The sequence below is a fragment of the Anthonomus grandis genome, chromosome 9 (genome assembly GCF_022605725.1).
Source record: "Anthonomus grandis grandis chromosome 9, icAntGran1.3, whole genome shotgun sequence".
Classification (NCBI taxonomy): domain Eukaryota; kingdom Metazoa; phylum Arthropoda; class Insecta; order Coleoptera; family Curculionidae; genus Anthonomus; species Anthonomus grandis.
This window is the reverse complement of record NC_065554.1, coordinates 1,161,216-1,169,694: the sequence shown is the minus strand read 5'-3', so window position 1 is coordinate 1,169,694 and position 8,479 is coordinate 1,161,216.

Sequence of the window (8,479 nt, the reverse complement as noted above, 5' to 3'; positions counted from 1 at the left end):
AAGTTCGATACCTTGGCCATGTAATATCAGAAAAAGGTGTCAAGACTGATCCAGATAAAGTAGAGGCGATCGAAAAATGGCCACGACCCACTGACAAACACCAGTTAAGAAGCTTTCTGGGCCTTTGTACCTATTACAGAAGATTTTTAAGAAATTTCGCTAATCTTGCAAAGCCTCTACATAAGCTCACGGAGGACAAAGTGGTATTTAGTTGGTCAACAGACTGTGAAGAAGCATTTCAACAGTTAAAGAGAGCACTATGCACATCTCCAATTTTGACATATCCGATTCCTGGACAAACTTTTATTTTGGATACCGATGCGAGTAATGTTAGAATTGGGGCCGTTCTATCACAAAAATATGAAGATGGCGAGCAAGTGATAGCTTATTTCAGTAAAACGTTATCAAAACCAGAAAGAAACTATTGTGTCACTAGACGAGAGCTATTGTCAGCAGTAAAAGCTATTGAACATTTCCATAAATATTTGTATGGTCAACGATTTATCCTTAGAACCGACCATGCTTCGTTGAAATGGCTGTTTCAGTTTAAAAACCCTGAAGGACAAATAGCAAGGTGGCTTCAACGATTACAAGAGTATGACTTTACAATAGAACATAGGAAAGGCGCATATCACCAAAATGCCGATGCTTTATCGAGAAGACCCTGTATTGAAACATGTCAACATTGTTTTAAAAAGGAATCAAAACAGCATCCAGAGATATTTACTTGTAATCGTATTGGCCTTCACAGTTCTAAAGAGTGGGATGTAGCTAGTTTAATCCAAGATCAGTGTGATGACCCAGTATTTGGTCTTATTTACGAACTGAAATCTCGAGAAATTTCAAAACCAGAATGGAAAGACATTTCTGACAAATCTCCAGAACTTAAAGCTTATTGGTCTCAATGGAATTCATTGGTTATAAAAGATGGATTATTAAAAAGAGTCTGGGAGAGCGTAGATGGAAAAGAAAAGACATATCTGACAGTCCTTCCTCGAAAACGTATTCCGGAAGTCCTTGAAGCTGTTCATGGCGGTGTCGGCGGAGGACATTTTGGAGTTAGTAAGACCTTGGCAAAAGTGAGAGAACGGTTTTACTGGCTGAACAGTCATCAAGATGTTGAACGCTGGTGCCGACAGTGTGAGCAGTGTTCGTCAAGCAAGGGCCCAAAAACCCGGACAAGAGGAAAGATGATGCAGTATCTTGTTGGTGCACCTTTTGAACGAATTGCCATAGACGTAGCAGGACCCTTTCCTACTAGTAGCTCCGGAAACCGATATGCTCTTGTTGCTATGGATTACTTTAGTAAGTGGTCCGAGGTTTATCCGATTCCAAACCAAGAAGCAACGACAGTAGCTGAAGTGCTGTTCCAGAACTGGATTTGTCGATTTGGTGTACCCAGAGAGATACATTCAGACCAAGGAAGGAACTTTGAGTCACAAATATTCCAACAAGTATGCCAGTTGCTGGGAATCAATAAGACCCGTACAACCCCACTACACCCTCAGTCTGATGGAATGGTTGAAAGATTTAACCGCACATTTGAAACCTATTTAAGGATGGTAGTAAACTCTAAGCAAACCGACTGGGATACCTGTATACAACCATTCCTATTGGCATATCGTTCTTCTATCCACAAGTCAACTGGAAAAAGCCCGGCAAAAGTTGTCTACGGTAATGAACTTCGTTTACCTTTGGACATTATTACTGGAAGACCCCATAAGTCTGAAACACTTGAGGAGTACGTCGACCATTTACAAGAGCGTTTACAAATTGTTCACGAACAAGCACGGGATAAACTTCATCTAGAAAGTAACAGAATGAAATCACGTTATGACATAAAGGCAAATTCTACCGGTTTTAATCCTGGGGATAAAGTCTGGTTATACAATCCACGGAGGACGAAGGGCAAGTCACCAAAGCTCCAGAAGGATTGGGAAGGTCCATTCAATGTGGTCACCAGAATCAACGACGTGGTGTACCGTATCCAGCGACATCCGACAGCGAAGATGAAAATTGTAAACATCGTCCGGCTAGCGCCCTATCATGACTCAGGTGGTCCCATGTTTGATCGGGACGATCAAACTTAAGAGGGGAGCAGTATTATGAAAATGTAAATACGTTAATTATTCTGCTAGTTTTTGTACAATTTTATTAGTATTCTGTAGTTAAAGTTGATTCGTAGGGTTTCTTTAGGGTTCTACTTACGTTTGGTTTATTATTTTCATCTATAGTGTTTAGTTTTTAGGTAGTTCATCTTGTTTGAGAGCCCCATTTTGGCCCCAATTTAGGTTATTTAGGTTATATTATTGTAAATCTCTGTAGTTCTAATTTTCTAGAATTTGTATACTTGCTTGCTTTGACTGTCAGTATTCTCCTAAAATTATTGGTCTCTTTGGGCAAAAACAATGAAGATAATTCTAAATATTTCGAAACTGTTCCATCGGGTTTTAAAAAGGACGCGCTTCGTGACAAATCATTCAGTTTTAATTGTTTAGTCAGTTTTTACCTTGGAAACAATTAAACGACAGTCAAAGCGAGTTAGGTTAGTGTTTTTGACGTTGACAATAAAAGTGTGTTCCCGAATTTCGTTACAATATATATATATATGGATAAGTAACTCACTTAAAAATCATGCTACGCACTTATTTTCCAGGCTCCAACTCGTGTCTCCTCGTAGGTCTCGAGCCCCGATTCATATCAATTACGAGACTGCTAGAAGGATAATTGCCTACGAAAAGGTGAAATAGGCAATAAAATTATTATTTTCTTCAAATATTCGGGTATGGACGAGTTATATCCATCCATCCATCCTTTTCCTTCTGATGAGCAGTAACTGTATAGCACTTGAGACTATGGATTGCAAGGGTTTTGTGACCTTTGGTGGGCCTATAATGCTAAATAAGGAAACCATCTGATATACATATAGCTTTAGAATGAGTAATAGAACTGGCGCAGGGCGCTGTAGTGGGATTACATATATCAGCAAGACATACTCGCTGGGGGAGCATGCTATGTCTAAAGTTTATGTGAATAGACCAAATAATGTTGATGATTTGAATAAAGCAAAGAATTCGATAAGAAATTAGACCAAGGTATGAGTGATATAGTAATTTATATTTACCAGTGGCCTGCATGCGGGCTTTTAGCTGAATACTTTTGGGAAAGAAAATGATTCGCCTTTTTTCGCTAGATGCACTGTTTTTGAATAAAAAAATAAAAACCATAGACGTATCGCTTAGATTTGAGTAGGTTAATCATCCTAATATTCATTGATTTTATTTATTTTATTTCATGCATTATTTTATTTATTTTTATGCAATTTAGGAATGAAAAACTTCTGCTTCTGCATCCTTTAACTTAAATTATAAGTTTTTGAGTGATAAAATAAAATACATAATATTTGTATAATGTTTTTAAGAAATACTACAGGCTTACAAAAGTTGTAGGTCCTTCCTAGTATCCGCCCTTAACATCAATACAAACATCTAGTCGACGTCGCATTGATTGGCGGACATTAAAAAATTCCTGGAGTCTACCAAATATTACAAGAAGTTATAATACTACTACACAATTTCTCCACATTAAGAATGGTTTTTTAAAAACGAAAGATTTAGGTAGCTTCACAGAAAAAAATCTATTGGACTTATATACGTAATACTCAATACTGCGAAGCAACTAAACCAAAATGTGCTGGACCACCGTCAGGCAAAAAGAACATTTGGTCTCAGCTGAATAGGAAATTCTTTAAGCTGGTAACTCATCAAGATATTCGTGATACATTTCTCTAGTAAACCAAAAAGTTTTAAATATTGCCGATCCATACATTGAACTTGAACCAATTTCTTTTAACTTTGGAGTACCATAAAATGGGGCTATTTGATACACTTTTCCAAACTTTGGGTCCTATCTAGCTTCTACAAAGCTTCCTTCATAGAAACTAAAATTATTTTAGATTACTTTGAGGTAAGCGCTATAAGATGTAATATTAAAAAAAAACTAGTCCTCATCAGATTGAAGAAAGAAAAATACATTTTCTCAAGTAGCCCCATGATAAGGCTAAATGAAATTTGTTTGGAAATCGTATTTAAGATGTAAGTATAGATAGTTGACGCTACTTGAAACGCAAAATCATAATAAAATTCGCAGGTAGTTAATTTCATGAAAAAACAAATATTTATGACAAAAAATTCAAAAATAAACACTTTCTCTAAACAAAACACAAAATCTTTGGTCAGTACGAACTTACTACCTGAATACAAAAATAATGAATAAAGGAGAATATTTATTACCACTCTAAAAATTTTATTTGTCCTCTTCTTAAAATTTCTATTTCTAGAAGCCGTTTTTTTTCATTTCACTTTTTATGACGATGCTGGTGTCTTCAAGGCATAAAGAAGTAAGATAAGTGTCGTTTTCCTCGCAGGTTATTACTTTGGCAGCTTGTTTATTCGGCCCAGTTTCAGTTTTTATATTGACGTAAATATAAACCTGGACTAAAATCTTTTAATTCGGCGAAACTATCTTCAATTATCGTAGGGTTTGGTTGAGTTGCGTTATTTTTTTCCTAATTCAGAAAATATTTGATGGTCTAAATCCATATCGCTGTCAACCGTAATTTTTTCTTCACATTCGCTTCAGAAAAAGATAAATAAGCCAATTAACCGTCGTTTTCAAGTAGTACAAGTACCCGTATAGTATTTTAGAACTGTCAAGTCAAGCTTATACGCCATGAACCCTAGAACACCACTTTTGTATGATTTGCCCAAAACACATAAGGGTGGTTATCTGGTCAGACCTGTTGTTTCTTTTGTGGATTCGCCTTGCTATAAATTATCCTCGTGGCTTAATAATGTTTTAAGTAAGGCTATTGGTTTTATAAAACTTATTCTGTCAAGAACTTCATTCAATTATGCTATTTTACTGTCCTTGGACGTTCAAATATCTTTTCTCCAGTATAGCATCACAGAAGTATATTACTATTACTGAAAAACTTCTACAAAACTTTCCAAATTAGTCATAGATAATCTAACTTCTCTCCAAATGCTTAATTTTTTGTGTTTTTTTTTTCTAAGCAAGATTTTTATAAATGACTTGCAGAAACAAATTATGTCTAGGCATTTTGTATCACACATAAGAGTTTAAAAAAGCCCATACCATGCAACAAATTCTCGAATTCTCAAATTCTCGTAATAGATATATTTACTCAGCTTCTTGGCCGCTAAACCACTCTTTAAAGTCTTGCCTTTATTGCGGCATCGTATAAATGCATCTCTGGATGTTTTCCATCGTATTTGCAGCTTTTCCACTTAAAGGAAAAAGGAGATATTTTATAATAAAATATTTATTTCAGGTACTTAGCAAGTGGGAATACTTTCACGGATTTACACTATTCATATAGACTGGGTATATCAACCATAAGTACAATTGTTAATGAAGTTTGTACTGTTATCTGAAAACAACTGAAAAACGAGTTTATGGGAATGCCATCTGAAGAAAAATGGAAGGAGATATCTATGGAGTTTGAAATACGTGCCAATTTTCCCAATTGCATCGGAGCCGTTGATGGGAAGCATGTAAGAATAATCAAGCCAATAAAAAGTGGGTCGCTGTGTTTCAATTACAAACACTTTTTTTCTATTCTTTTGTTGGCAATTTGTGATGCAAACTATTGTTTTACTTTTATTGATGTTGGGGCATATGGCAAGTTTTCGGATTCGACAATATTCAAAAGTGGATCTTTCATGAAAAAACTTATTATATTAACCGGTGCTAGAAGGTATATCGAATGCTCATTTGGAATACTTTCAAATAAGTGGAGAATATTTCACAGGCCACTAAACGTTAAAGTTTCTCTTGCGGTGAAAATAGTAAATGCTTGTTGTATTTTATACAATGTGGTTCGATTAAGAGACGGTTTTAAATTTGAAGATACATTAACAGTGAACGGATTTCTGGATACTGCACAACCAGTATTATCTCAAAATCCTGTTATTAGCAATACAGTTAGAGACGTGTTTGCTAATTATTTCATAGGTGATGGAAAGGTTTCTTGGCAAGATAGTAAAATACATTAAATCTGAGCATATAAGTTTTTGTATTTGAATACCAGAAGCTATGTTAATAAAAATATTTTATACTTACATATCTGTTTTTTTTCTGCCTGTGATAAGTTATTAAAACCATCAATTAAACTTGTTCCTATGTCTTCCCAAGACGAAACCGAGGCAAATGTTCCATTATCCCATTTAGATGAGCAATATGCAGAGCGTGCACCATTTGATACGACATATTTTGAAATTATATCGGTTGCCAAAAATATTGTAAATACATTTTCTGTCAAAAACGAAGATGAGTCAACACACTCAATGCATTCAACTGCAAGATCTAGTCCTGGGTCATCTATCAACGCAAACTTTGATTTTGATTTGGATGGAGTTAAATTGCCAGTAATTCCTCTATCAAAGTTTAACGGTTCATTTCACGAATGGTTAGAATACAAGAAGACTTCCCAATCGCTGGTTCATAAACAGTCCTTATCAGCAATTGAAAAATATCATTATGTACGGGCTTCTCTAGAGGGCTTTGCAGGGCACGTTTTAAAATCCATTAAATTTCACCGACGTTAATCTTCACCGACCCTGGTTTGATTCAGGTAAAAAACCGCATTGTCAATGGTTTTTGCATTTAGCATTGAGGGAAAAATTAAAAAGTTGGCTGTTGTTAGTTGAGATTAAGTTTTACGTTACCTTCCCTCAAAATCGAGTTTGGCAATTATTTACCAAATTCCCTAAATAATAACCGCCATGGTGTCTACTTACGGGATAGGAACTAGAGCCGCACGACCTACCATAGCTCGTGCGGAACTGGGTGCACTTAATAGATTTCGCTATAAACTACTAATTTAAAACCACATCAACAAGATAAAAGCTTTGTTTACACTAGAAAACATTCAAAGGGAATCTTCAGTTAAGATTAGGAAAATAATAGATGACGTATCAAAGCATCTTAGGTCACTAGAGCAATTAAATTAAGTAGTTAAAGATTGGAATCCATTATTAATCTATATGGTAACGTCCCAGTTTGATCAAAAGACGGCAACCGAATGTAAAAAATATTCAATCACATATTCAATTACAGCTACATTAGCAAATCTAAAAATATTTTTAACAAATTTAATTTAACGAGTTGATTTTTTAAAAACTTTAGAATACAAAACAAACATAAAATGTATGCAAAATGACAGGAACATTTTGCCTCCAGGTCACTAGTATCTTTCAGTTCTACTCTTTCATGTAATTATTGCAAGAAAAATTATTCGATTTACGTTTGCGAAGATTTTCGGTTAAAAACGTGCTAAATAAAAGTATCGGTTGAAAAACCGATCGAATTCATCAACATGGCCAAATTATGCATAAATTATTTGCGTCAATATCGTCCCAAAAAATGTAAATTAGAGCCGTGCATAAAATGTCATTCATAGCATAAGACTTTACTACATGAAGATAAAGGTGAGTCTCTATCTCAGGTTCCACATTCTGACAATAGCGCCAACGAAGTTTGCCAGTTTTAAGTAGTACCGTAAGTAAAATAGCTAAGCGATTTACGCTATCGTTAACAGCTCGTGTCAAGATACTAGATAAATTTGAGATACCTCATATCGCGCGTGCTCTACTAGATTCAGGATCTATTTCGTCATTCATCACTAGAGATTTTTGTGATACATTAGGTTTAGATAGGTTTGCTATCAATTTAAATGTATTTGGCATATCAAATTTATCAAAAGGCAAATACTAAAAGTTCTTTATGTCGTGATTTTAATACAAGATTAGCATGTTGGATTCTCCCTGAAATCACAAATATTACCCCAACTGTTGAGATTGACCTAAGTTGCTTACCACCACTTACTGCACACTCTGCACTTCACCGTCTTTTAATTGAGTGCGAATTATTTTTGGCCTTTGTTAATAGCAGGTCGACTTTCAGGTGGCAAGTACAGCCCAACGTTGCAAGAAACTGAACTTGGGTGTGTCGTAGCTAGTCCAGTAGCAAGCACCTGCACCAAAGAGCAAAAGATGTCTGTTTCGTGCAACTTAAGCATCAACCAAGATTTGTGAGATTTAATCCCACGATTTTGGGAAGTTGAGAAGGTAAATCAAGGCATACCATTATCTTGCGAAGAAGCAGAATGTGACGGATTTTCCTGACATGACAACTATAATTCATGAAAAGCAGAAGCAGTCAGCTGATTGCTTAGGTGAATCACGTTCTCAATCAAAGAAAATGTTTTACATCTTCGAGAAAAGGCTCTTGAGGAACGAGTCTCTGAGAGTCCAATATGTTAATTTCATTCAGGAGTACCAAACACTCTATCATAAGACAGTTGCGGATTTGAATACTAGTTTCTCTGAGATAGAATACATCATGCCTCATCATAGAGTGGTGAAAAACTATAGCTTAACAACAAAATTTTGCGTCG